This window comes from Taeniopygia guttata, chromosome 5, assembly GCF_048771995.1.
Source record: "Taeniopygia guttata chromosome 5, bTaeGut7.mat, whole genome shotgun sequence".
Classification (NCBI taxonomy): domain Eukaryota; kingdom Metazoa; phylum Chordata; class Aves; order Passeriformes; family Estrildidae; genus Taeniopygia; species Taeniopygia guttata.
In genome coordinates, this window is record NC_133030.1 from 50,171,568 (window position 1) to 50,187,212 (window position 15,645).

The window sequence follows — 15,645 nt, forward strand, 5'->3', positions numbered from 1 at the left end:
ATAGAAGAAGAAGGAAGTTAAAGGAAAAAATAATGTAAATTTTGTTACAAAAGAGGAACAGAAAAAGCTAGCTTGAAATCATTCATTCTCAAAAAGCCTTTTAAAAAGCTGAAAAGTTGTAAATACCTGACCTAATTGCTCTAGATGATGACTGGAGATTTGGAAAGAGCAAAAGAAAGTCCTTGTCTCTCCATAATTTCTAGGACACTTCATGTGTAATAAAAGGAAGACTAACACAAAATATCACACAATAAGATACACTTTGCATATTGGAGTGTTTTAGTTTGTCAATATTTGAAGTTCAAGAGGGTGGTACCACTATAGTTTCCTTTTGGTTCTCACTTCTGAAAGAGGTGATGTCTCAATGCCAATCTCATTGAAAAGCAGAGACACCTTCTAAGACTGATTATTACAATAAATTTAAGTTACCAAAGCAGCCAGATAAAGATTTCCTAAACTTCTCCCTGCATTGTTTCAATAACCTGATAAGTCAAGCCCACAAAAATACAACCATATGTTCTGAATAAGAGTGAGAGATGAGGAGCTCAGTGACAGATTGCTGACATCCACATTTTAGATCAAGAATCACAAAATATCAATTTATTTTCTAGTATCTTCTTAGAGCCACCAACAAAAATTATGAGATTATTTTTTTCTAGGCACCATGTAAATAAACTGCACAAATACCCCAAAGAAGCTACAGGCTGAATGCAAATGCAGTCTCAAGTCTGCAGTGTCAACTTTTAACAGCCCTGCTGAAATGTATATATAACACTTCAATTACAGACAGTTGCAGGATGGCTTCTTTATGCCAGATCCTTACAAGAGAAGAAATATAATTTGAAGAAAATCTTTCATTGCATTTTTTTACATCCCCTTGTAAGCTCAGGAGAAGGCATTTTTAATACAATTGTTACAATAATTCTGATCTTAAACTAATATAAATTAGCTATTACTTGCAGTAAGAAAAAATCCTGTATTTGCATGCTGGTTGGAAAAATGCTTCTATTTAATTGCCTGGGAAGAACAATTTATTTATAGACATACTGTGCAGGAGGAAATTTGGCTCTCGTACTATATAACAAGATGCATGGCACTCTGCCAGGACGCTGGCTATCCCTGGACATTTGGTGTTCCATATACCAAGAATGTGGAATTGCACTGCCTATAAACAGAGAAGGCTTTTTTCCAAGGATACTGTAAAACATGATTTTTATTGAATGGAGAAAAGAAAAATTAATGCAATGCTTATGACGTTGCAAGAGCAGAAACACTTTTTTGTATTTATCACCAGTTGCATTAGTCAGCTAATGAGCAGTTAAAACAGATTACTTGTTACTCTTCCTTATCCCATTTAGGGAAGATGCCAAAAAACCTCCTGTTTTGTGGGTTTTGAATATAGTTCTTCTAAATCAGGGTATTACACAAATATTTCCACACAGCAGGATGACTCACATAAATAAGTAATGCAAGACTGGGATTTACTAATCTGTCAGTGACAGTGTATCCAATTAATTCCTCTGTTTATTTAGGTAGGAGTTTTTTGCACTTTATTATCTTCAGGCTGTTTGGCCACAAGGGAGAGAGGGCCTTGGGAGGGGGAGTGGAAATAGATTTTTGAAGGAGAGCCATAATTAGCTCAATTCTTGGATTGAGCTCAGGAATGTTGTTACTGCTAAATAGCTCCTTAAATGGAGTATTTATAAACTCCGGGCAAAGCTGTAATATTAGAAGAGAAGAAAACCCAAAATCAAACATATTTAGATGTACAAGCCATAGGTTAATGCCTTGGCATGATGACATAATCCAGCTCAAGGGATGGGGAATGAAGAAACTTATTCCTGATGGCAAATCAGTGCATTGCACACAGCCCTGGTGGAGCCCATGGAGGGGATCCAGAAACCTTAGAGTTTGGATCCACCCTGAAGGTCCCTTAAATAGCACCTGGCTCTCATGGAGGAGCCACACAGGTCCTTCCCAGTGACCCATGTGTGCACCCAGATGGAATCTGCTCTGCCCTGCAGCCACAGCAGTTCTGGGGTTTCATTTGCCCACCTCTTCGCCCCTCCTGCCCTCCCCATACAGCTTTCCTACAGGGGTTTTACCCAAGTGGGTGGAGATGTGAGGCATTTGCCCAGGGTGGCCAGGCTGCTTTCTGCCTCTTTTTCCAGTCCCCTGGCAGCAGGCAGTGGGGCTGAGCTCTGCCTCAGGGTATCTTCTAGCTGCCCTATCTGACCATAAAACCTATTTGACATCACCCACACAGCCATGCCCTGTCATGCCCTGGACCCAAGCCCCTTTTATTCAAAGCAGACTTATTTTTTTTTTATCACACACAGACTACGTGGTACAAACCAACTCCCCTGGAAGACATTTGGACTTCAACAGGGACAAATTCAGGGCGAAGCAAAATAAATCATTAAGCTATGATACAGAGGATTTGTGCCAGGCCTTCACACAAGACTAAGTTTAATCATTGCAGATCAGGGTATTTGGGGACAACATCTATTTTGTAACTTCATAAAAAAATCAAATAAGTGAGCCACAGCTTGTCCAAAATCTCAAATTATTTTCCACATTTAAGAATTTTTCATGTAAGAACTTTGCTTGCAATGTAATATCCCAATGAAGCTTGTTAAATGCTTTTTCGAGGCTATATCATCTGTATTAAAAAATTATAACACTGTCTACTGGACAGTGGAGAAAAGAAATAATCTCTTTTTCAGATTAACTTCTTGAAAGCTTTCAATAGTAGAAAATAAATCTTACAAATTCTCTCTCAATTTCCACATAACATATCCTGTCCAAACACAGAGACAGTTGTCTCCTAGATGTGCTGCAGTGCATTGATAAATTACAGCAATATTGTTTCCTTGGCAAATCCATTTCAAATACAATAAAAAACTTAATGGGATTAACTTCTTGGAAATGTAGTTGGAAAGTTTCATTCAATGGAGCAAAACCCAGTGTGTTAATATATTAAGAGTGCAAAACAAAATAAGGGGAAATGGAAAACAAAGAAATAGATAAGCAGTAGACACAGAGACAAAATCAAAAGAGCAGAGAAATAGAGAATCAATGTTTGCACCTTGACACAAGTTTGTGAAACTTGATGAGTACAAAGAACATGACATTTCAGACTTCCTCTGAGGAGCTATTGTAAAAAATACAGTAGGTAGACCCTTGTGTGTACCAGAGAAAATTATCAAAACCCTGTAGCCAGCTCTGTTTGGTTTGGCATTGCCTATACTACAATTCCAACTTTAAAAACAAGCTATAATTATATTGGTATAAAAAAAAAAAAACAGTAGAAAAGAAGAGATAAATCTGTTTGAAACCAACTCTGCTCAGATATTTGAATTTCTCTATTTCTGGGAAGAAATTAGTCTTAAGCCTTTTTATTATTATTATTACTCCAGTACATCCCCTTCACTTGGTTAGTTGCTCAAGCAAATTAACAAAAAATCAGAACTGCATGACTGGAGTCCACCACATAGCTGTAAAACCTTTATCTGATATAGATACATAAGTATAAATAGAATGTGGCAGGATCATGAGCTGAGTTAAATATTGATTGGTATAATATAAACATACACAGTTGAATAAATGTTGAAATAACACACTGTAGTAATTTATGGATTTTTCAATCAAAAGTTATTTCCGAACTGCTTTAGTATTTGAAGACAAACACATTCCTGCATGTTTATCATTTGCAAGCATGTGCTTTTTTCTGCTTCTTGCTGGTTGTTATTCCTCCTGGATGACAAACCACATTGGGTACATGGTATTGCTTTTATTCTCTTACTGGGGAACAGAAAACAAGTCCTGCAGGAGCCAATAACAAGAGTTTTAAGGTTGGGTTTTGGTTTTGGGTGGTAAGGGGGCAAACCCTTTCACTAACACAGGTAATTGTGATCACATTTTGCTGAACAGGAATTAAAACATTTCAAAGCATCCTTCAAGTGAATATATTCATCACCCCTCCCACCTATTCCTTAGTTATTCCTATGCTCTCTGTGCACACAGCCAAAAAGAAAAGATTTTCCTATCATGGGGCATGACTATTGAATTTTTCTATTAAAAAAAACCAAAACAAACCTGGAAGCACAGATTAAGTATCAATTATCAAAATTATTTTATGAAAAGTTCTGATAGTACATCTATATTTTATATTGTTAGATAGAGAAATATACCTGGGCTGCTCCCCTCTGGTTTGTGGACACTTCTACCTGTGCAGTCAGTAATATATGACTTAAATCTGAAGCAGCAAACATAAAGATCTAAAAAATTATGGTTTGTAGTTATAGTTGTAAGTGTGCACAGATATGTAAATGTGCATAACTATTTAATATATTTTAATATATTAATTATTTTTTAATCCAGAAACTTTATAGCAGATCTACTGTCAGCACCAAAACTCAGAAGTTCTTGGTCAGAACCTAAGACAGTTAAGTTTAACTTAAAAACTAAATTTAAAAGTATTTGGCCTTTGCCTTTGCTTTAAGTCTTTAGGGCTCCAGCTTGCAAAATTTTCTCTCCCACTGCAAGATCTACAGGCATTGCTTTTCAGTGAGAGCTGAGAATCACAGGTAATGAAATGTCTCCAGGAGTCGGCTCTTTATGGAAAAACACCAAACATCATGAGACTTGTAATAGCATGATGAATGTTGGAAGCACTGTTGTAGTCTTGCTTTCAGAATATGATTCTTGAAAAACACAAAATAGTTCATGTTAAACCATTTTTTTCTTAATAATACCTCTACATTTGATACTTACACTGGTAGGCTGAGAGTCATCTGGCTGTTTTTTTCATAACTGAGCAATTTACATGGCCATGACAGCCAACCTCAGTTGCTAAAAACTAATTCTATATCAAAGATTGAGGAAGGGAAATGGACTATTTTTCTGAAATATGATTCTTGTTCCATCTTTCTATGGCTTTGATCTGACTTTTCATTCTGAGCTCTTACCTTATGTGACCCTTCTATGGTAGAAGCACAACATTTCTTCTGAAAGGAGAAAAGTACTTTGTGGGTGGCAATATTTTCCCAGAAAGGGAAAAAGTTGCAAGCATCAAGCCAGGAAGGAAGGAAAAGACATCACATGTTTGGAGCTCTACAGGCAATAAATTTATTGTCAATAGTCAGGTTCAAATAGCATTATCCAGGGAAAATTTCCCAATAGAACCACAGTGTGGATGAGAAAATAATTTTGGTCAGTCATGTTCTGACATTTTTATGAATTTAATTTAAGGTGACAAGAAGAGACCTAGTAAAAATGGCTGAATGCCTACCAAAGGAAAAAAACAAATAACCTAAAAGAAAATGAAACACTTTTTTTTCAGAAGGAAGTCTTTCATGGCTGTTGGTGTATTTCTATGTTCCAAGCTAAAAGTATTCATATCAACTTTTCAGTAGTGGGACAATAAGAAAAAACAGTCACAGAAACATTCTGAATAGTCTGATCTGAATTACTTTTAGATTAAGAGTGACATTGAAGTCTGAGCTGAAAACGGTAATTTGGGCTCTCAGTTTGATACAGTTCTTTTGTGATTTTGGGCAAGTCAAGTGATTCAGTATCACTTGATCAAGTTTAGATTTATTTTTAAGCCAAAATTTGTAAGCAGAGATAACATACTTCTGCATAGAGAAGAAATCTGATGCCTTCAGAAGGGCATCCAGCCTTCTTTACCAGCATTGCCTTTGTGTCCTTAAAGGAAGCAGTACTGCAAAAAATTTTATTTCCCTTGTCCTTCCTTTTCTCCCCTCTCCTATTGATACATATTTAATGGGATTTTGCAGGAAGGAAAAGATCCTAAGTGGTGTATTTGAGATAAGGGTCACTCTTTGGGCAAGGAATGATGAGCACATGCTGGGCTGTGTTAGTGAGTGCAGTGTGCTGCTCTGGGTGTGATTATTCTCCTCTCTGAGGCACAAGTGTGATCGAACAGAGGGTGCTGTGTCCAGTTTGATGTCCATCACTATGAGAAAGAATTGGAACTAGTCCAATGGAGGGCCAATATTATTATTAAGGAGATGAAGCACACAGTGTACTTGGAGAGGTTAAAGAAATGGATTTATTTAACCCAGAGAAAAGAAAGCTTATAGGAGATCTGTTTACTTCAGCTTCATTGTTATAAAAGAGATGGAGAAAGAGGTACACAGAAGAGGTCAAAAGGCAGCAAAGAAGTTGCAACAAGAGAATTTTCAGTTAGATGAAAAAAAATTCCCCACAGAACTTTTGCCCAAAGATATTGAGGCATCTGCATACCTGGAGAACTTTATAAAAACCTGAGCAACAAAATAAGCCCTACTTTGAGTAGGGATATAGATCAGATATTATTATGACTAATAAAATCTCCTTTTCATCTTCAAGATGTGTCTTGTTTGTTGAGGGTTTTGTTTTTAATTTTATACCATTAGAACTAATTAATTTCCACATTCTTTTTCTCCTTTGGAATTATCATGATGGTATTTTCTTTAAGTGTTACTACTGAATTTATTGTGCAACCTTCACTGCAGTCCAGGGTGTTATTAAGGTTTTTACAGATACACATGAGCAAGCTTTAAACTACTGTGCTCAAGATCCACTAGCTGATTAGTTCCATCAACACAGAGCTACTAACCTTATTCTTCAAATATTTGGAGTAATTAATGAAGCTAGGTTTGGCAAATGGTTTGTATTGCATGTTACTAAGATTATCTAAGATATCTGGTTTGTAATCACACCTTTCACTGACAGGTGTTAACAAAATTGTTCTGGCACTACCTTCAATAAAGGTCTGCCATGAAAAGTGCCTAGAAAATGGGTTCCTGTTTATTTGTGCAGAAGCAGGCCCTTAGGTACCAGGAACAAATAGATATCTGGTCTTGTTATAAAGCACAGGCAGTGCTGCATCTTTGTGGTTTTTTGTGCATCTTTAGCTTTGCTTGCTAATTCCAGAGGCAACACATGCTGGGTACTTACTCAGCAGTCCAGTTGCCATCATGACACTGCTGCCTTCTCTGGGGTATCAGAGGTACCTTCTCAGGACACTTGGAAAGCTGTGAGAGAAGGCTCAATATCCACTGAGCAACAAAGGATATGACATTTCTCAAGTAAGTTCTTGATATGTCCTTCAGGAATTATGACCTGAAATAATTGAGAAAAATTAACAAAGAAAAATAAATGAAAACATATGAAGAACTGGTGATGCACTCACTAAGAAGAAGAGATTATTTCAGGAACATGGTAGTGATTGCTCTGGACTACCCAGCCTACCACATTGGTATTTTTATTGCTGAAGTAATATACAACTTCTAGATACAGCTGTCCTTTAGTTTCCACTGGATAGAGCACTGGATTTACATCAACTTCAGTGGGTGAGGTCTGAGGTGCTTTTGAGCTCCTTGGTAAGCAACCAAATGCATCACTTTTGTAGTAGGAGATTGACCTGTGCCTTTTGCAGTGACTGCTCTGGAGGGGGCCACACCCAACCAGAGGCCAGCACTGCTCCAGTGATACCAGCACAGTGATATCAGACAATCTGCAGCTCCCTATCTGAACCAGAGCTCGTGTCAAACAGCTGGCAAGTCCCTGTGGCCTGCACGTGGCTCAGTCACCCACAGACCTGAATTCATACCTGTGTGTACCTGTACCCAGGATTCTACCCTAGTGATTTAGTCTGAGCAAGAAGCCACTAGAAATCTGAAGTCATGACAGAGATGGGTTCAAAAACTGTCAGATGACCCAACTGAAATTATCTGGTCAGCAGAAATGATTGGTATCATGAGAAGCTGTTAAAACCCCTTGTGAGCACATGCTGGATCTAGGAGGAAAATCTGGCTCAGTCTCTCACAGATTGGCTAGCATCATTTCACACTGATCTTATCAAAAGTGACTGTGAATTCTTGATTCAGTTGGGGCCAATTTTAGGGCAAGGGCTTGCAGAACATTGCAATTGTATGAGCCACACTGAACTCTGGTCAAGGCATCAAGTTTCTGAGAGCTGTAGACAAAACCTGAGTTACTGCTGATCAGACTGGATTTTCTCTTTTTTTCAGACTAGCTGTCCAGAATTTTCTGAGTGAATGAATAGCCAGCCATTTTCTCAAGTGAATAAGTCAAAGCAGATTCTAAGATGCTCCACTTTAGAAATTACTATGATCACTGGATATAAAAAAAACTCTTTTCTTGGTAAATAGTGGCTTTTCTTAGAGGCATAATTCTGAATATCATTTTACTCTTGGTGATGATTAAATTTTCAGATTTCGACACCTTAACAATTGACCTTGATCAAGGTTCTGAATTGCCCGTCATGTGAAAAGAGCTTTAGACACCAAGCAATTATTTGGTGATAGCCATCAGGATAAATATTACTGAAAAGAAAAATAGAATGAGTGCACATCTCAAATAGCAAGTGCAAAAAATATAATCAAAGTCAAAACTTAATTTGCATGTGTCCACAACTCTGCACTATAACTTTTTTCACCACAATTTCCCTGTATTGGAACATAGCAAAGGTAAAATTTAAGACTTCAAAATAAAATTATATCTTTTCAATAGCTATCATAAAAAGATGAGGAGATGAAATCTAATGTCAAATCAAATTAAAGTATAGTATAGCGGAAATTCCATTTGCATTTTGCACATTTTAATACCTTGACTATTTACAAGCTAAAGAGGCAACATTCCACTTAGATACAGCTACTTCTGAAATCTGAGAAAAAGCACAATGCACTCGCTTCTTCTCATAAGCAGCCGTGGCATATTCAGCTAGAGCCAGGATACCTGCTAAATTTGTTTTATTGGAAGAAAGCTGATTATAGATTTTGTGTCCCTTTCTTTGTTAAAGGAAGGTTTGTGAGGTCTCAAACTAAAACTCTTCAAGGTGAAACAGAAACTCTGAAACCACTTAGAAGAATTCATACAAAGACTAGTCCAGCCCATGTGTCAAAGAGGCTTTTAAATATTCAGCCTAACATCAGGAAAAGAAGCAAATATCACTCATTGGACATTATAGATCATCGCAGTATCTCTCCATAGATCAGTAGAAGGCATCCCCCTCTTGCAAGCACCAGCATATGGAATTAGAAATTTGCTTTTATATTTAAATATGAGAAAGGCTTTTCTCATAATGTCTTCTTGCATTTCAATTGAAAAAGGCAACATCTCTGCTAATCTCTTTCACTGTGCAGGAAGTTTAATGAGTCTGGTGCCACATCTGAATCGTCATTTGCTAACTGAATAACTCAGCATTATGTAATAAAATGTTCATCCTTCTTGTGGCAATGAGGTAAATCTCATGTGCATGTCTCAGATATTTGGTGTAGTGACACATAAATAGATACAGCTTAAAGAGGGGTAACCTCCTTGTGTCAGTGAGTTGCTGCTTTCACCCTCTGACCTAACAGCACAGACTAACATCATGAAGTGAGGGGCTGGGCCACAGGGTCAACCAGCATGGATGAGTTAATGTGTATTGTGGTCAGGGGACACTAGATTCCTCTAGTTCCACCCCATCTGCAAGAAACCACAGAGAAAAACTAAGCAAGTCTCACTCCTGCAGGAGACTAAAAGAGTAATTATATAATTCTATGCAATGAAGTTCTCTATATTGACATAACAGCACATAGCTCTGCTTGAAGTCCAGCAGTGGAAGTCAGAAAAGTGAAGAACATTACAATGTGTACATCTACACTCACCAACATGTGTGCATGCCTACAGATAGAGAAACTGCACCCACCACTGAGCTCCCTGCAGTGCTGAGGACAGCTCTCCCTACCTATCCTAGAAAGATGGGGACAAACACTTTAGTATGGCCTGTAGGGATTGAACAAGGGGTAATGTTTTAGATTTGGACAGTGATTTAGATTAGATGTAAGGAAAAGTTTTTTTACAATAAGAGTGATGAAAAATGTGTGGACGTGGTGCTTAGGAACATGTTTTAGTGGTGGACCTGGCAGTGCTGGGTTAAGAGTTGTACTTAGAGGTCTTTTTCTATCTTAATAACTCTATCATTCTCTATCTTTTGACATAGTAAATAATGTTTTCTCAAAGGCTCATCTTCAGTTCAGCATTTTACTTTAAGCCCTTTTCCCTAAGCAATTATTTCAGTTAATCTGAGGTCTTTTCACTATGATTCTTTCACTATGATTTTGTCTGGGACTCTGAAAATGTCTTTTCAAGGTGTTTTTTTTATTATCTCCCTTAGTTTAAAGACCAGCTCTGGATGACTGCATCTCCTCCTGTGAAACTGCAACATCATGGCTGCAGCCAGTCATCCTGACATTCCTGTGCTCCAAAGGTGTGCTCTTTAGCAAATGTATTTTCTAGAATGCTACGTGAGCTAGTGCTTTGCTGAGTTATTATTCTCCTTCACAGTGGTAAGACATTGTTATTTTCCTTTTCTACAGTAATTCAGCCAATATTCAGTTTTTCTCCTTGTCACCCAAGGCACTCCCAACAGAGTAACTTCCCCTTCACTTCTCTGGACAACTCATATTCTTTCTTTTGAGTTCTTTCTTTTGGCTTGGATTCAAATAATCTGACCAAGAACAAAGACTTTTTTGAAAATGAAGGATGAGGACGCTTTGCATTAATGTAGTTTTTTTTCTAAAACCTCATCATAATAGGCTACCTAATTAACACAACTCATGGTTTTTAGATGCCACACAAGTTCTCTCTAACAATGTTTTGCCCGCTCTCAGCTGAGTTGCCCTTTGCAACAAACCATCCCATTTATCAGTCCCAAGTAGTGAAAAAAGTTTTAGTGAAGTTTATCTGCAAGTCCATATACAGCCACCAAACACACAAACTAATATTTATGCTTTGCATATGTCAAATCTTATCATCCATCTATATTTATTTTCACTTTTCTTTACTGATTTGTTGTACTAGTAGGTTTAATCCACTTAATCTCTGTCTCTCAGTGTCTGAGACTATAAAATAAGACAAGGACACAAGGACAACAATATTACCTACTGCATCATCTTTAAGACTTATGGAGAATTCCTGAAAGTGGGAATGTTTCTGCAGAAAAAAAATTGCAGGATCTGCTTATGATATTTAGCTGGATCCTCCACTCTGCTAGCAATGTGCTCAGTTAAACTCTGTAAAGTTGCACCATTACAGGAAACATTCAAGTTCAAGAGTTTGTCCTTCTAAGCTGATTTGTTAGAGTTTGCTTTTCTTCATTTTCACCAGTCACAAGAATTGTTTCTAAACATTAAAAAGGGTATAAACTAACTTTTAATTTAAAACAGTCCTGCAGAAAAAGTGCCCAAGGAAAATAGCTGTTCCACGCACAATAGTGACACAGTGACTTACAATGACTAATTAATGAGAACACCTGGAGTATCTTTCAGAGCTAAACTGGAAACAAAATACTGGAGATTAGGTTTTCAAGCTACTGGTGGTCCCAACTAATCTCTTTCAGGTGTAAACCACAGTGTACGTGGAAAGCAAATTCTGACTCATTCCTGCGAGACAGGAGGTCTTCGGGCTAATAATTGCAGTATGTAGTTTCCATAAAATTTACGAGGTTGGCTTTAAATTTTAGTAGTGGCAGGCCTGCAATAAATGCCAATGAGGTCCATCAAAATGAGTATTTGTGTGTGTCCTCATAAAAATAGATCAACCTTTTTAACAGACTCCATGCAGAGGAATTTGTATAATTACAACACATATCTACAGCTTTAGAGTCTTTTCCACACCAAAACCAACATGCGAAGTCATAAATGCAGAGGAAAAATAAACACAGGAACATAATAAAAGAGATTTGGTTGGGCTAAGTCTCCCTGTCTCAGCTGCCATGTTGTAGGTAACAGAATTTCCACAAGGGGTGGGCAAAAGGATTATTTTCCCTGTTTGTCAGCTCTCCCCTCACCTTTGCCTCTTGCACTCTTGGGGATGGCAAACAAGTCTGTTCACATAAAGGAAAGGAAAGGGACAACCAAGAAGGAGGAAGGGTCCCACCACACATACATACATTAATTTCCAGACTATGCATTAACTCTTATCATGCTGGTCTTGATAGAAATGCTCAACAAGGAATGAGAGATGCTAGGCATCCCAAAAGAAAGGACAAATTCAATTTACAACTTGTGCATTGTGTCTGTAACTCACCAGTGCCCTGGTCACAGTTGAATTGTCAACTCCAACTAATAAAATATGGTTTATGTCTGAGATTCCCCACCATGCCAAGTTTCCACAGAGTTCAGCTGAAGTGGAAAGGCGGTTATGATTCACTGATTCTCTCCCCAGCCCGGCCACAGCTCTCATCCTCATGAATTATCCACCAGCAGGGAAGAACTGGAGTGTTATGTGTCACATACGGTCCTCAGCCAAGACTACCTCTGCTGCCAGGGACAAGACACACAGAGCATGGAAGCAGGGGTGCCTGGAAGGATGAGGGGCAGAAGCCAGGGAAAATGCTACTTGGAGGCCTGGATGCATTTCAGGATAGTGCTCTTCCTAATAAGAGTGGGACAGGGGTTTATACCTAAAAGCACAGATGGGCATTTTGTGAGATTTTCAAAAATTCCTATTCCTTTTATAGGAGTTAGGAGATGTTAAAAGAACAAGAGGCATCTCTCTACACCTATAGTTTTCAAGTATTTATTAGGGATCTGGTCTAAAAATCATCCAGTGCTTTCCAAATTGGCCTTGTTTTTAAGCAATTTCCATTGCCATAGTATTGCATTGTTTTAAATGGACTTATTGGATTCCACTTGTGTGCAACAGCCAGAAAACAGAGACTATGTGTGGGACACAGTTTGATTTATTTTAGGCATCTGAAAATGAAGGATCTCAGTTAGTTGCTGATCTACCTACTGAGAGAGCAGACACATTGGAAAGGGATGATTCTTCCCCTGGAGGTTCCTGTCTCTCTCCCTTGACCACAGAGGGAGCACAATCTCAGATTAGACCCCTAATTCGTAACAGCTGAAGCCAGATGAGATGAATTCCTCCTCCTCCTCCTCCAGCGACTCAGCCAAAGGCACATAGAAAACAATAGGAGAGCAAAACACTGAATTCAGCCTCCCAAACCTCTAGACAGGGTTTAATCACTGTACTGAGCCTCCCTCTTGAGAGGAGATATTGGAAACTCTTGCCAAAACAAATCCAATTGGTACACAACAGAAAGCAATGAAAGTTGTGCTGACCAGTAAGTACAGAGTTGGGAGCTGGAGGGAACAAAAGGGCCATACCCAAGCTTAAAGGCTTTTCCCCACAAATTAACCAGCTCACAAGAGCAGTGGCACCACAGATATGCAGAGGCTGCAGCCACCCAGGGAAGGACAGAGGAGCAGGACTGCCTGGGCACGGGACCTGACAAGAGGAACCCAAAATCAAAACTAGTTTCAGCCAACCAGCTGTGTTAGTTTTCTCATGACATATCTATCTCACTACCCTGATCAAGGTCAAAAAGCACACATTTTTCTCTTAAAAACGTAACTGTTAATAACAAGGAAGAATAACTGGCAATACTTCAAAATCCTAGTGAAAGCTGAGTTTTGCAACACAGAGCAATGCTGAATCTCAGTGAGGCACATGAAGGAATAGATCTTAAGAAGCAGTGCAGGAAAATAGTACTTGTATTAAAACTTTCTGTTTCATTTGAGGTTTTCATCTTTTTTTTTTTCATTTCAACTATTTGCTACTCATTCTTATGAGGAAATTGCTCACCCACTAATGAACTCTGAACCTTATGACAAAAAGGGTTTTAGACAAACTTAAGAGGAGATGTTCTTTATTGAAAGATTTCTTACATTGGCTTCCATTTTTCAAATAACAAAAAATAATCAGCAGCACAACTTCTCAGTATAAAACCAGATTATTCAAAAAGCAATTGCTTCAAAAGTCATAGTAGAAAGACGTAAACTACTTCTAGTGGCTATGAAAGCCAAGGGCAGCCTTTCAAAGAGTCTCCAAATTATGCACTGTTTCTTGTTCTCCTTGTGCAGGCCTTATTACACCCCCAAAGTTTCTCCCCCTTCATGCCTTTTAAATGACATTTGAGAATATAAAGCAGTTAAGCATCTACAACAGACACAAACTTTTGCCTTAATGATACAGTCACCGCCAAAGTCCTAGTTGGTGCCAGACTGGCCAGGCCTTTACTCCAGCCATGGCTTGTCACATCCCAGGCAGAGCACAGGCACAGGCTGCAGACATGCCCTTCAAGACTGGGGTCTGACAGCAGCTAGATGACTTTGCCAATAAATTCATTATGGTCTTCTGAATGTTTAATATGGTAACACTGGTTCTTAGAGGCTCAGTGTGATGTGCAACTACTCTTATTCCAATCACAAAGCCAGCAACCAGCAACTTAATGCTATTTGTGTTTCAATTTTCCTTGTGCCCCTATACAGCTTTGATGTTTGGGATGCTGTTGGTCACAGCAGTACCCGATCAATGCCTCCTCAAGGTGCAAACCCCTGTCTCCAGTCCAACCTTGCAAACAGCTGGAAAATTTACTAATATTTTAACTTTCTTCAGGACAGTTTGCTACACAAAAGCTTCAGCAGAGTTTGTGCTAGCTATTGTCAACACATAAAAATGGGCAGTACCCAAGAGGGTTTATGAAAAATTAGACAAAAAGCTGTCAAGAAGACAAAACAGCATTTCACTTTCAGACCCAAATAGCTAAACAAATGTTATGGTCTTGTGGGTTTTTCCATAAGAAGGAGTTGGCACTCATCAGTGTTCCCTTGACTGACCTGAGGAACCTATAAAGCTTTGAGAGGCCAGCTTTGGGAGCTCTCAGAGTGTTTCCCAGTTAGCACTTTGCTGAAAACCTTGTCCTTTTTCTCTGCTTCTCACAGACCTGACCCTGACACTCATTTTGGCTGACAAAGCTCTGAATAACTTTACCTCTTTTCCTAGGTTGTTTTCCCTGCTTCTCCTTCCCAGACACCAACTCTCAGCAGCATCCTAGGCCAGCACCATTGATGTTTCAGCAACCTTTGCCCACATCTCTTTCTGAGAAGCCTTTAACTTATGCCACCATGGCAGTAGCATTCGAAGCAAAGCTCATCACAGAGCAGGATTTTAGCCCCAGTGTCTGTCACCAGCAAGACAATGCCCTGGAGCCTTTAACCTGAGCAAACTGGATGGTAGGGGAGGGTGAATTCTCACCTATTTCACTCCCTTGTTAACATACCTTTTCATAATTAATAATAGATGTAATTCTGGGGCAAAGGGGCATGTCCTAAGTGTGTGTAAAGAACTAATCTATTTGAATTGCTATATATCAAGAACATATTCGGCTTAATTAAATAACAGTATTGTAACTTTCACAGCTCTGCACTAGCCTAGCCAGTTGTGAGCTGAAGTGATTTCTGTACATGAAAAACCATCACTGCTCAGTGCTATTGCTCCTTTGAAGTGAAATTTTCTTTTCAGCATATTCTGGAGCTTTCTAGTAGCTCAATAAAGCAGCTCGCTGTGTCTCCAGATCCTAAATTTCTTTTTTTTTTTTCTTTAATGTACTCATACAAATAACTATTTTTTTCTGAATTTTTGATTTAAAGTCCATGTTTTTTCAGGAAATTTGAAAGCCTTTGAAAGATGCCAGGCGATCAGCCTGACAAGAGCCAGCATGTTGTGTCTATAGAGCAAAGCAGAGAGGTCAAGTGCTTCCACCATCAGGGAAAACCTTGG